Consider the following 14,497-nt stretch of genomic DNA (forward strand, 5'->3'; position numbering starts at 1 on the left):
ATTTAGAAGGACAATGCAGGGAATCCAGAGTAATTCATATGGACGCAAATTGTGTGTTAATTCGTCATTGTGAGGGAGCGAGGGATGCAGTAAAGGAGGAATAATGCATCGGAAAAGAGATACTCGGAAACCCAAAGAAAATCCTATCGTTTCCGTAGAAACGTATCTCGATTTAGAAGGACAATGCCGTGAATCCAGAGTAATTCATATGGACGCAAATTGTGTGTTAATTCGTCAATGTGAGAGGGCGAGGGATGCAGTAAAGAGGAGTAATGCATCGGAAAAGAGATACTCGACACCCAAAAGAAAATCCCATCGTTTCCGTAGAAACGTATCTCGATTTAGAAAGACAATGCAGGGAATCCAGAGTATTTCATATGGACGCAAATTGTGTGTTAATTCGTCAATGTTAGGGAGCGAGGGATGCAGTAAATGGAGGAATAATGCATCGGAAAAGAGATACTCGGAACCCCAAAGAAAATCCTATCGTTTTCGTAGAAATGTATCTCGATTTAGAAGGACAATGCAGGGAATCCAGAGTATTTCATATGGACGCCAATTGTGTGTTAATTCGTCAATATGAGTGAGCGAGGGATGCAGTAAAGGAGGAATAATGCATCGGAAAAGAGATACTCGGAACCCCAAAGAAAATCCTATCGTTTCCGTAGAAACGTATCTCGATTTAGAAGGACAATGCAGGGAATCCAGAGTATTTCATATGGACTCAAATTGTGTGTTAATTCGTCAATGTGAGGGAGCGAGGGATGCAGTAAAGGAGGAATAATGCATCGGAAAAGAGATACTCGGAACCCCAAAGAAAATCCTATCGTTTTCGTAGAAACGTATCTCGATTTAGAAAGACAATGCAGGGAATGCAGAGTATTTCATATGGACGCAAATTGTGTGTTAATTCGTCAATGTGAGGGAGCGAGGGATGCAGTAAAGGAGGAATAATGCATCGGAAAAGAGATACTCGGAACCCCAAAGAAAATCCTATCGTTTCCGTAGAAACGTATCTCGATTTAGATGGACAATGCAGGGAATCCAGAGTATTTCATATGGACGCAAATTGTGGGTTAATTCGTCAATGTTAGGGAGCGAGGGATGCAGTAAAGGAGGAATAATGCATCGGAAAAGAGATACTCGGAACCCCAAAGAAAATCCTATCGTTTCCGTAGAAACGTATCTCGATTTAGAAGGACAATGCAGGGAATCCAGAGTATTTCATATGGACGCAAATTGTGTGTTAATTCGTCAATGTGAGGGAGCGAGGGATGCAGTAAAGGAGGAATAATGCATCGGAAAAGAGATACTCGACTCCCAAAAGGAAATCCTATCGTTTCCGTAGAAACATATCTCGTTTTAGAAAGATAATACAGGGAACCCAGACTATTTCATATGGACGCAAATTGTTTATTAAATCGGCAATGTGAGGGAGCGAGGGATGCAGTAAAGGAGGAATAATGCATCGGAAAAGAGATACTCGGAACCCCAAAGGAAATCCTATCGTTTCCGTAGAAACGTATCTCGATTTAGAAGGACAATGCAGGGAATCCAGAGTATTTCATATGGACGCAAATTGTGTGTTAATTCGTCAATGTGAGGGAGCGAGGGATGCAGTAAAGGAGGAATAATGCATCGGAAAAGAGATACTCGGAACCCCAAAGAAAATCCTATCGTTTCCGTAGAAACATATCTCGATTTAGAAGGACAATGCAGGGAATCCAGAGTATTTCATATGGACGCAAATTGTGTGTTAATTCGTCAATGTGAGGGAGCGAAGGATGCAGTAAAGGAGGAATAATGCATCGGAAAAGAGATACTCGACTCCCAAAAGAAAATCCCATGGTTTCCGTAGAAACGTATCTCGATTTAGAAGGACAATGCAGGGAATCCAGAGTATTTCATAAGGGCGCAAATTGTGTGTTAATTCGTCAATGTTAGGGAGCGAGGTATGCAGTAAAGGAGGAATAATGCATCGGAAAAGAGATACTCGGAACCCCAAAGAAAATCCTATCGTTTCCGTAGAAACGTATCTCGATTTAGAAGGACAATGCAGGGAATCCAGAGTATTTCATATGGACGCAAATTGTGTGTTAATTCGTCAATGTGAGGGAGCGAGGGATGCAGTAAAGGAGGAATAATGCATCGGAAAAGAGATACTCGACTCCCAAAAGAAAATCCTATCGTTTCCGTAGAAACATATCTCGTTTTGGAAAGATAATACAGGGAACCCAGACTATTTCATATGGACGCAAATTGTTTGTTAATTCGGCAATGTGAGGGAGCGAGGGATGCAGTAAAGGAGGAATAATGCATCGGAAAAGAGATACTCGGAACCCCAAAGGAAATCCTATCGTTTCCGTAGAAACGTATCTCGATTTAGAAGGACAATGCAGGGAATCCAGAGTATTTCATATGGACGCAAATTGTGTGTTAATTCGTCAATGTGAGGGAGCGAGGGATGCAGTAAAGGAGGAATAATGCATCGGAAAAGAGATACTCGGAACCCCAAAGAAAATCCTATCGTTTCCGTAGAAACGTATCTCGATTTAGAAGGACAATGCAGGGAATCCAGAGTATTTCATATGGACGCAAATTGTGTGTTAATTCGTCAATGTGAGGGAGCGAAGGATGCAGTAAAGGAGGAATAATGCATCGGAAAAGAGATACTCGACTCCCAAAAGAAAATCCCATCGTTTCCGTAGAAACGTATCTCGATTTAGAAGGACAATGCAGGGAATCCAGAGTATTTCATAAGGACGCAAATTGTGTGTTAATTCGTCAATGTTAGGGAGCGAGGTATGCAGTAAAGGAGGAATAATGCATCGGAAAAGAGATACTCGGAACCCCAAAGAAAATCCTATCGTTTCCGTAGAAACGTATCTCGATTTAGAAGGACAATGCAGGGAATCCAGAGTATTTCATATGGACGCAAATTGTGTGTTAATTCGTCAATGTGAGGGAGCGAGGGATGCAGTAAAGGAGGAATAATGCATCGGAAAAGAGATACTCGACTCCCAAAAGAAAATCCTATCGTTTCCGTAGAAACATATCTCGTTTTGGAAAGATAATACAGGGAACCCAGACTATTTCATATGGACGCAAATTGTTTGTTAATTCGGCAATGTGAGGGAGCGAGGGATGCAGTAAAGGAGGAATAATGCATCGGAAAAGAGATACTCGGAACCCCAAAGGAAATCCTATCGTTTCCGTAGAAACGTATCTCGATTTAGAAGGACAATGCAGGGAATCCAGAGTATTTCATATGGACGCAAATTGTGTGTTAATTCGTCAATGTGAGGGAGCGAGGGATGCAGTAAAGGAGGAATAATGCATCGGAAAAGAGATACTCGGAACCCCAAAGAAAATCCTATCGTTTCCGTAGAAACGTATCTCGATTTAGAAGGACAATGCAGGGAATCCAGAGTATTTCATATGGACGCAAATTGTGTGTTAATTCGTCAATGTGAGGGAGCGAAGGATGCAGTAAAGGAGGAATAATGCACCGGAAAAGAGATACTCGACTCCCAAAAGAAAATCCCATCGTTTCCGTAGAAACGTATCTCGATTTAGAAGGACAATGCAGGGAATCCAGAGTATTTCATAAGGACGCAAATTGTGTGTTAATTCGTCAATGTTAGGGAGCGAGGTATGCAGTAAAGGAGGAATAATGCATCGGAAAAGAGATACTCGGAACCCCAAAGAAAATCCTGTCGTTTCTGTAGATATGTGTCTCGATTTTGAAGGACAATGCAGGGAATCCAGAGTATTTCATATGGACGCAAAATGTGTGTTAATTCGTCAATGTGAGCGAGCGAGGGATGCAGTAAAGGAGGAATAATGCATCGGAAAAGAGATACTCGGAACCCAAAAGTACATCCTATCGTTTTCGTAGAAACGTATCTCGATTTAGAAGGACAATGCAGGGAATGCAGAGTAATTCATATGGACGCAAATAGTGTGTTAATTCGTCAATGTGAGGGAGCGAGGGATGCAGTAAAGGAGGAATAATGCATCGGAAAAGAGATACTCGACTCCCAAAAGAAAATCCTATCGTTTCCGTAGAAACATATCTCGTTTTAGAAAGATAATACAGGGAACCCAGACTATTTCATATGGACGCAAATTGTGTGTTAAATCGGCAATGTGAGGGAGCGAGGGATGCAGTAAAGGAGGAATAATGCATCGGAAAAGAGATACTCGGAACCCAAAAGTACATCCTATCGTTTTCGTAGAAACGTATCTCGATTTAGAAGGACAATGCAGGGAATGCAGAGTATTTCATATGGACGCAAATAGTGTGTTAATTCGTCAATGTGAGCGAGCGAGGGATGCAGTAAAGGAGGAATAATGCATCGGAAAAGAGATACTCGGAACCCAAAAGTACATCCTATCGTTTTCGTAGAAACGTATCTCGATTTAGAAGGACAATGCAGGGAATCCAGAGTATTTCATAAGGACGCAAATTGTGTGTTAATTCGTCAATGTTAGGGAGCGAGGTATGCAGTAAAGGAGGAATAATGCATCGGAAAAGAGATACTCGGAACCCCAAAGAAAATCCTGTCGTTTCTGTAGATATGTGTCTCGATTTTGAAGGACAATGCAGGGAATCCAGAGTATTTCATATGGACGCAAAATGTGTGTTAATTCGTCAATGTGAGCGAGCGAGGGATGCAGTAAAGGAGGAATAATGCATCGGAAAAGAGATACTCGGAACCCAAAAGTACATCCTATCGTTTTCGTAGAAACGTATCTCGATTTAGAAGGACAATGCAGGGAATGCAGAGTATTTCATATGGACGCAAATTGTGTGTTAATTCGTCAATGTTAGGGAGCGAGGGATGCAGTAAATTAGCAATAATGCATCGGAAAAGAGATACTCGGAACCCCAAAGAAAATCCTATCGTTTCCGTAGAAACGTATCTCGATTTAGAAGGACAATGCAGGGAATCCAGAGTATTTCATATGGACGCAAATTGTGTGTTAATTCGTCAATGTGAGGGAGCGAGGGATGCAGTAAAGGAGGAATAATGCATCGGAAAAGAGATACTCTGAACCCCAAAGAAAATCCTATCGTTGCCGTAGAAACGTTTCTCGATTTAGAAGGACAATGCAGGGAATCCAGAGTATTTCATATGGACGCAAATTGTGTGTTAAATCGTCAATGTGAGGGAGCGAGGGATGCAGTAAAGGAGGAATAATGCATCGGAAAAGTGATACTCGGAACCCCAAAGAAAATCCTATCGTTTTCGTAGAGACGTATCTCGTTTTAGAAAGATAATGCAGGGAACCCAGGGTATTTCATATGGACGCAAATTGTGTGTTAATTCGTCAATGTGAGGGAGCGAGGGATGCAGTAAAGGAAGAATAATGCATCGGAAAGGAGATACTCGGAACCCCAAAGAAAATCCTATCGTTTCCGTAGAAACGTATCTCGATTTAGAAGGACAATGCAGGGAATCCAGAGTATTTCATATGGACGCAAATAGTGTGTTAATTCGTCAATGTGAGGGAGCGAGGAGTGCAGTAAAGGAGGAATAATGCATCGGAAAAGAGATACTCGGAACCCCAAAGAAAATCCTATCGTTTCCGTAGAAACGTATCTCGATTTAGAAGGACAATGCAGGGAATCCAGAGTATTTCATATGGACGCAAATTGTGTGTTAATTCGTCAATGTGAGGGAGCGAGGGGTGCAGTAAAGGAGGAATAATGCATCGGAAAAGAGATACTCGACTCCCAAAAGAAAATCCCATCGTTTCCGTAGAAACGTATCTCGATTTAGAAGGACAATGCAGGGAATCCAGAGTATTTCATACGGACGCAAATTGTGTGTAAATTCGTCAATGTGAGGGAGCGAGGGGTGCAGTAAAGGAGGAATAATGCATCGGAAAAGAGATACTCGACTCCCAAAAGAAAATCCCATCGTTTCCGTAGAAACGTATCTCGATTTAGAAGGACAATGCAGGGAATCCAGAGTATTTCATATGGACGCAAATTGTGTGTTAATTCGTCAATGTTAGGGAGCGAGGGATGCAGTAAATTAGCAATAATGCATCGGAAAAGGGATACTCGGAACCCCAAAGAAAATCCTATCGTTTCCGTAGAAACGTATCTCGATTTAGAAGGACAATGCAGGGAATCCAGAGTATTTCATATGGACGCAAATTGTGTGTTAATTCGTCAATGTGAGGGAGCGAGGGATGCAGTAAAGGAGGAATAATGCATCGGAAAAGAGATACTCGACTCCCGAAAGAAAATCCTATCGTTTCCGTAGAAACATATCTCGTTTTAGAAAGATAATACAGGGAACCCAGACTATTTCATATGGACGCAAATTGTTTGTTAAATCGGCAATGTGAGGGAGCGAGGGATGCAGTAAAGGAGGAATAATGCATCGGGAAAGAGATACTCGGAACCCCAAAGGAAATCCTATCGTTTCCGTAGAAACGTATCTCGATTTAGAAGGACAATGCAGGGAATCCAGAGTATTTCATATGGACGCAAATTGTGTGTTAATTCGTCAATGTGAGGGAGCCAGGGATGCAGTAAAGGAGGAATAATGCATCGGAAAAGAGATACTCGGAACCCCAAAGAAAATCCTATCGTTTCCGTAGAAACGTATCTCGATTTAGAAGGACAATGCAGGGAATCCAGAGTATTTCATATGGACGCAAATTGTGTGTTAATTCGTCAATGTGAGGGAGCGAAGGATGCAGTAAAGGAGGAATAATGCATCGGAAAAGAGATACTCGACTCCCAAAAGAAAATCCCATCGTTTCCGTAGAAACGTATCTCGATTTAGAAGGACAATGCAGGGAATCCAGAGTATTTCATAAGGACGCAAATTGTGTGTTAATTCGTCAATGTTAGGGAGCGAGGTATGCAGTAAAGGAGGAATAATGCATCGGAAAAGAGATACTCGGAACCCCAAAGAAAATCCTATCGTTTCTGTAGAAATGTATCTCGATTTTGAAGGACAGTGCAGGGAATCCAGAGTATTTCATATGGACGCAAATTGTGTGTTAATTCGTCAATGTGAGCGAGCGAGGGATGCAGTAAAGGAGGAATAATGCATCGGAAAAGAGATACTCGGAACCCAAAAGTAAATCCTATCGTTTTCGTAGAAACGTATCTCGATTTAGAAGGACAATGCAGGGAATGCAGAGTATTTCATATGGACGCAAATAGTGTGTTAATTCGTCAATGTGAGGGAGCGAGGGATGCAGTAAAGGAGGAATAATGCATCGGAAAAGAGATACTCGACTCCCAAAAGAAAATCCAATCGTTTCCGTAGAAACATATCTCGTTTTAGAAAGATAATACAGGGAACCCAGACTATTTCATATGGACGCAAATTGTGTGTTAAATCGGCAATGTGAGGGAGCGAGGGATGCAGTAAAGGAGGAATAATGCATCGGAAAAGAGATACTCGGAACCCAAAAGTACATCCTATCGTTTTCGTAGAAACGTATCTCGATTTAGAAGGACAATGCAGGGAATGCAGAGTATTTCATATGGACGCAAATAGTGTGTTAATTCGTCAATGTGAGCGAGCGAGGGATGCAGTAAAGGAGGAATAATGCATCGGAAAAGAGATACTCGGAACCCAAAAGTACATCCTATCGTTTTCGTAGAAACGTATCTCGATTTAGAAGGACAATGCAGGGAATCCAGAGTATTTCATAAGGACGCAAATTGTGTGTTAATTCGTCAATGTTAGGGAGCGAGGTATGCAGTAAAGGAGGAATAATGCATCGGAAAAGAGATACTCGGAACCCCAAAGAAAATCCTGTCGTTTCTGTAGATATGTGTCTCGATTTTGAAGGACAATGCAGGGAATCCAGAGTATTTCATATGGACGCAAAATGTGTGTTAATTCGTCAATGTGAGCGAGCGAGGGATGCAGTAAAGGAGGAATAATGCATCGGAAAAGAGATACTCGGAACCCAAAAGTACATCCTATCGTTTTCGTAGAAACGTATCTCGATTTAGAAGGACAATGCAGGGAATGCAGAGTATTTCATATGGACGCAAATTGTGTGTTAATTCGTCAATGTTAGGGAGCGAGGGATGCAGTAAATTAGCAATAATGCATCGGAAAAGAGATACTCGGAACCCCAAAGAAAATCCTATCGTTTCCGTAGAAACGTATCTCGATTTAGAAGGACAATGCAGGGAATCCAGAGTATTTCATATGGACGCAAATTGTGTGTTAATTCGTCAATGTGAGGGAGCGAGGGATGCAGTAAAGGAGGAATAATGCATCGGAAAAGAGATACTCGGAACCCCAAAGAAAATCCTATCGTTGCCGTAGAAACGTTTCTCGATTTAGAAGGACAATGCAGGGAATCCAGAGTATTTCATATGGACGCAAATTGTGTGTTAAATCGTCAATGTGAGGGAGCGAGGGATGCAGTAAAGGAGGAATAATGCATCGGAAAAGTGATACTCGGAACCCCAAAGAAATTCCTATCGTTTTCGTAGAGACGTATCTCGTTTTAGAAAGATAATGCAGGGAACCCAGGGTATTTCATATGGACGCAAATTGTGTGTTAATTCGTCAATGTGAGGGAGCGAGGGATGCAGTAAAGGAAGAATAATGCATCGGAAAGGAGATACTCGGAACCCCAAAGAAAATCCTATCGTTTCCGTAGAAACGTATCTCGATTTAGAAGGACAATGCAGGGAATCCAGAGTATTTCATATGGACGCAAATAGTGTGTTAATTCGTCAATGTGAGGGAGCGAGGAGTGCAGTAAAGGAGGAATAATGCATCGGAAAAGAGATACTCGGAACCCCAAAGAAAATCCTATCGTTTCCGTAGAAACGTATCTCGATTTAGAAGGACAATGCAGGGAATCCAGAGTATTTCATATGGACGCAAATTGTGTGTTAATTCGTCAATGTGAGGGAGCGAGGGGTGCAGTAAAGGAGGAATAATGCATCGGAAAAGAGATACTCGACTCCCAAAAGAAAATCCCATCGTTTCCGTAGAAACGTATCTCGATTTAGAAGGACAATGCAGGGAATCCAGAGTATTTCATATGGACGCAAATTGTGTGTAAATTCGTCAATGTGAGGGAGCGAGGGGTGCAGTAAAGGAGGAATAATGCATCGGAAAAGAGATACTCGACTCCCAAAAGAAAATCCCATCGTTTCCGTAGAAACGTATCTCGATTTAGAAGGACAATGCAGGGAATCCAGAGTATTTCATATGGACGCAAATTGTGTGTTAATTCGTCAATGTTAGGGAGCGAGGGATGCAGTAAATTAGCAATAATGCATCGGAAAAGGGATACTCGGAACCCCAAAGAAAATCCTATCGTTTCCGTAGAAACGTATCTCGATTTAGAAGGACAATGCAGGGAATCCAGAGTATTTCATATGGACGCAAATTGTGTGTTAATTCGTCAATGTGAGGGAGCGAGGGATGCAGTAAAGGAGGAATAATGCATCGGAAAAGAGATACTCGACTCCCGAAAGAAAATCCTATCGTTTCCGTAGAAACATATCTCGTTTTAGAAAGATAATACAGGGAACCCAGACTATTTCATATGGACGCAAATTGTTTGTTAAATCGGCAATGTGAGGGAGCGAGGGATGCAGTAAAGGAGGAATAATGCATCGGGAAAGAGATACTCGGAACCCCAAAGGAAATCCTATCGTTTCCGTAGAAACGTATCTCGATTTAGAAGGACAATGCAGGGAATCCAGAGTATTTCATATGGACGCAAATTGTGTGTTAATTCGTCAATGTGAGGGAGCGAGGGATGCAGTAAAGGAGGAATAATGCATCGGAAAAGAGATACTCGGAACCCCAAAGAAAATCCTATCGTTTCCGTAGAAACGTATCTCGATTTAGAAGGACAATGCAGGGAATCCAGAGTATTTCATATGGACGCAAATTGTGTGTTAATTCGTCAATGTGAGGGAGCGAAGGATGCAGTAAAGGAGGAATAATGCATCGGAAAAGAGATACTCGACTCCCAAAAGAAAATCCCATCGTTTCCGTAGAAACGTATCTCGATTTAGAAGGACAATGCAGGGAATCCAGAGTATTTCATAAGGACGCAAATTGTGTGTTAATTCGTCAATGTTAGGGAGCGAGGTATGCAGTAAAGGAGGAATAATGCATCGGAAAAGAGATACTCGGAACCCCAAAGAAAATCCTATCGTTTCTGTAGAAATGTATCTCGATTTTGAAGGACAGTGCAGGGAATCCAGAGTATTTCATATGGACGCAAATTGTGTGTTAATTCGTCAATGTGAGCGAGCGAGGGATGCAGTAAAGGAGGAATAATGCATCGGAAAAGAGATACTCGGAACCCAAAAGTAAATCCTATCGTTTTCGTAGAAACGTATCTCGATTTAGAAGGACAATGCAGGGAATGCAGAGTATTTCATATGGACGCAAATAGTGTGTTAATTCGTCAATGTGAGGGAGCGAGGGATGCAGTAAAGGAGGAATAATGCATCGGAAAAGAGATACTCGACTCCCAAAAGAAAATCCAATCGTTTCCGTAGAAACATATCTCGTTTTAGAAAGATAATACAGGGAACCCAGACTATGTCATATGGACGCAAATTGTGTGTTAAATCGGCAATGTGAGGGAGCGAGGGATGCAGTAAAGGAGGAATAATGCATCGGAAAAAAGATACTCGGAACCCCAATGGAAATCCTATCGTTTCCGTGGAAACGTATCTCGATTTAGAAGGACAATGCAGGGAATCCAGAGTATTTCATATGGACGCAAATTGTGTGTTAATTCGTCAATGTTAGGGAGCGAGGGATGCAGTAAATTAGCAATAATGCATCGGAAAAGAGATACTCGGAACCCCAAAGAAAATCCTATCGTTTCCGTAGAAACGTATCTCGATTTAGAAGGACAATGCAGGGAATCCAGAGTATTTCATATGGACGCAAATTGTGTGTTAATTCGTCAATGTGAGGGAGCGAGGGATGCAGTAAAGGAGGAATAATGCATCGGAAAAGAGATACTCGGAACCCCAAAGAAAATCCTATCGTTGCCGTAGAAACGTTTCTCGATTTAGAAGGACAATGCCGGGAATCCAGAGTATTTCATATGGACACAAATTGTGTGTTAATTCGTCAATGTGAGGGAGCGAGGGATGCAGTAAAGGAGGAATAATGCATCGGAAAAGAGATACTCGACACCCAAAAGAAAATCCCATAGTTTCCGTAGAAACGTTTCTCGATTTAGAAAGACAATGCAGGGAATCCAGAGTATTTCATATGGACGCAAATTGTATGTTAATTCGTCAATGTGAGGGAGCGAGGGATGCAGTAAAGGAGGAATAATGCATCGGAATAGAGATACTCGGAACTTCAAAGAAAATCCTATCGTTTCCGTAGAAACGTATTTCGATTTAGAAGGACAATGCAGGGAATCCAGAGTATTTCATATGGTCGCAAATTGTGTGTTAAATCGTCAATGTGAGGGAGCGAGGGATGCAGTAAAGGAGGAATAATGCATCGGAAAAGTGATACTCGGAACCCCAAAGAAAATCCTATCGTTTTCGTAGAGACGTATCTCGTTTTAGAAAGATAATGCAGGGAACCCAGGGTATTTCATATGGACGCAAATTGTGTGTTAATTCGTCAATGTGAGGGAGCGAGGGATGCAGTAAAGGAAGAATAATGCATCGGAAAGGAGATACTCGGAACCCCAAAGAAAATCCTATCGTTTCCGTAGAAACGTATCTCGATTTAGAAGGACAATGCAGGGAATCCAGAGTATTTCATATGGACGCAAATAGTGTGTTAATTCGTCAATGTGAGGGAGCGAGGAGTGCAGTAAAGGAGGAATAATGCATCGGAAAAGAGATACTCGGAACCCCAAAGAAAATCCTATCGTTTCCGTAGAAACGTATCTCGATTTAGAAGGACAATGCAGGGAATCCAGAGTATTTCATATGGACGCAAATTGTGTGTTAATTCGTCAATGTGAGGGAGCGAGGGGTGCAGTAAAGGAGGAATAATGCATCGGAAAAGAGATACTCGACTCCCAAAAGAAAATCCCATCGTTTCCGTAGAAACGTATCTCGATTTAGAAGGACAATGCAGGGAATCCAGAGTATTTCATATGGACGCAAATTGTGTGTAAATTCGTCAATGTGAGGGAGCGAGGGGTGCAGTAAAGGAGGAATAATGCATCGGAAAAGAGATACTCGACTCCCAAAAGAAAATCCCATCGTTTCCGTAGAAACGTATCTCGATTTAGAAGGACAATGCAGGGAATCCAGAGTATTTCATATGGACGCAAATTGTGTGTTAATTCGTCAATGTTAGGGAGCGAGGGATGCAGTAAATTAGCAATAATGCATCGGAAAAGGGATACTCGGAACCCCAAAGAAAATCCTATCGTTTCCGTAGAAACGTATCTCGATTTAGAAGGACAATGCAGGGAATCCAGAGTATTTCATATGGACGCAAATTGTGTGTTAATTCGTCAATGTGAGGGAGCGAGGGATGCAGTAAAGGAGGAATAATGCATCGGAAAAGAGATACTCGACTTCCGAAAGAAAATCCTATCGTTTCCGTAGAAACATATCTCGTTTTAGAAAGATAATACAGGGAACCCAGACTATTTCATATGGACGCAAATTGTTTGTTAAATCGGCAATGTGAGGGAGCGAGGGATGCAGTAAAGGAGGAATAATGCATCGGAAAAGAGATACTCGGAACCCCAAAGGAAATCCTATCGTTTCCGTAGAAACGTATCTCGATTTAGAAGGACAATGCAGGGAATCCAGAGTATTTCATATGGACGCAAATTGTGTGTTAATTCGTCAATGTGAGGGAGCGAGGGATGCAGTAAAGGAGGAATAATGCATCGGAAAAGAGATACTCGGAACCCAAAAGAAAATCCTATCGTTTCCGTAGAAACGTATCTCTATTTAGAAGGACAATGCAGGGAATCCAGAGTATTTAATATGGACGCAAATTGTGTGTTAATTCGTCAATGTGAGGGAGCGAAGGATGCAGTAAAGGAGGAATAATGCATCGGAAAAGAGATACTCGACTCCCAAAAGAAAATCCCATCGTTTCCGTAGAAACGTATCTCGATTTAGAAGGACAATGCAGGGAATCCAGAGTATTTCATAAGGACGCAAATTGTGTGTTAATTCGTCAATGTTAGGGAGCGAGGTATGCAGTAAAGGAGGAATAATGCATCGGAAAAGAGATACTCGGAACCCCAAAGAAAATCCTATCGTTTCTGTAGAAATGTATCTCGATTTTGAAGGACAGTGCAGGGAATCCAGAGTATTTCATATGGACGCAAATTGTGTGTTAATTCGTCAATGTGAGCGAGCGAGGGATGCAGTAAAGGAGGAATAATGCATCGGAAAAGAGATACTCGGAACCCCAAAGGAAATCCTATCGTTTCCGTAGAAACGTATCTCGATTTTGAAGGACAGTGCAGGGAATCCAGAGTATTTCATATGGACGCAAATTGTGTGTTAATTCGTCAATGTGAGGGAGCGAGGGATGCAGTAAAGGAGGAATAATGCATCGGAAAAGAGATACTCGACTCCCAAAAGAAAATCCTATCGTTTCCGTAGAAACATATCTCGTTTTAGAAAGATAATACAGGGAACCCAGACTATTTCATATGGACGCAAATTGTGTGTTAAATCGGCAATGTGAGGGAGCGAGGGATGCAGTAAAGGAGGAATAATGCATCGGAAAAAAGATACTCGGAACCCCAAAGGAAATCCTATCGTTTCCGTGGAAACGTATCTCGATTTAGAAGGACAATGCAGGGAATCCAGAGTATTTCATATGGACGCAAATTGTGTGTTAATTCGTCAATGTTAGGGAGCGAGGGATGCAGTAAATTAGCAATAATGCATCGGAAAAGAGATACTCGGAACCCCAAAGAAAATCCTATCGTTTCCGTAGAAACGTATCTCGATTAAGAAGGACAATGCAGGGAATCCAGAGTATTTCATATGGACGCAAATTGTGTGTTAATTCGTCAATGTGAGGGAGCGAGGGATGCAGTAAAGGAGGAATAATGCATCGGAAAAGAGATACTCGGAACCCCAAAGAAAATCCTATCGTTGCCGTAGAAACGTTTCTCGATTTAGAAGGACAATGCCGGGAATCCAGAGTATTTCATATGGACACAAATTGTGTGTTAATTCGTCAATGTGAGGGAGCGAGGGATGCAGTAAAGGAGGAATAATGCATCGGAAAAGAGATACTCGACACCCAAAAGAAAATCCCATAGTTTCCGTAGAAACGTTTCTCGATTTAGAAAGACAATGCAGGGAATCCAGAGTATTTCATATGGACGCAAATTGTGTGTTAATTCGTCAATGTGAGGGAGCGAGGGATGCAGTAAAGGAGGAATAATGCATCGGAATAGAGATACTCGGAACTTCAAAGAAAATCCTATCGTTTCCGTAGAAACGTATTTCGATTTAGAAGGACAATGCAGGGAATCCAGAGTATTTCATATGGTCGCA

The sequence above is a fragment of the Schistocerca nitens genome, chromosome 2, assembly GCF_023898315.1.
Source record: "Schistocerca nitens isolate TAMUIC-IGC-003100 chromosome 2, iqSchNite1.1, whole genome shotgun sequence".
NCBI lineage: Eukaryota > Metazoa > Arthropoda > Insecta > Orthoptera > Acrididae > Schistocerca > Schistocerca nitens.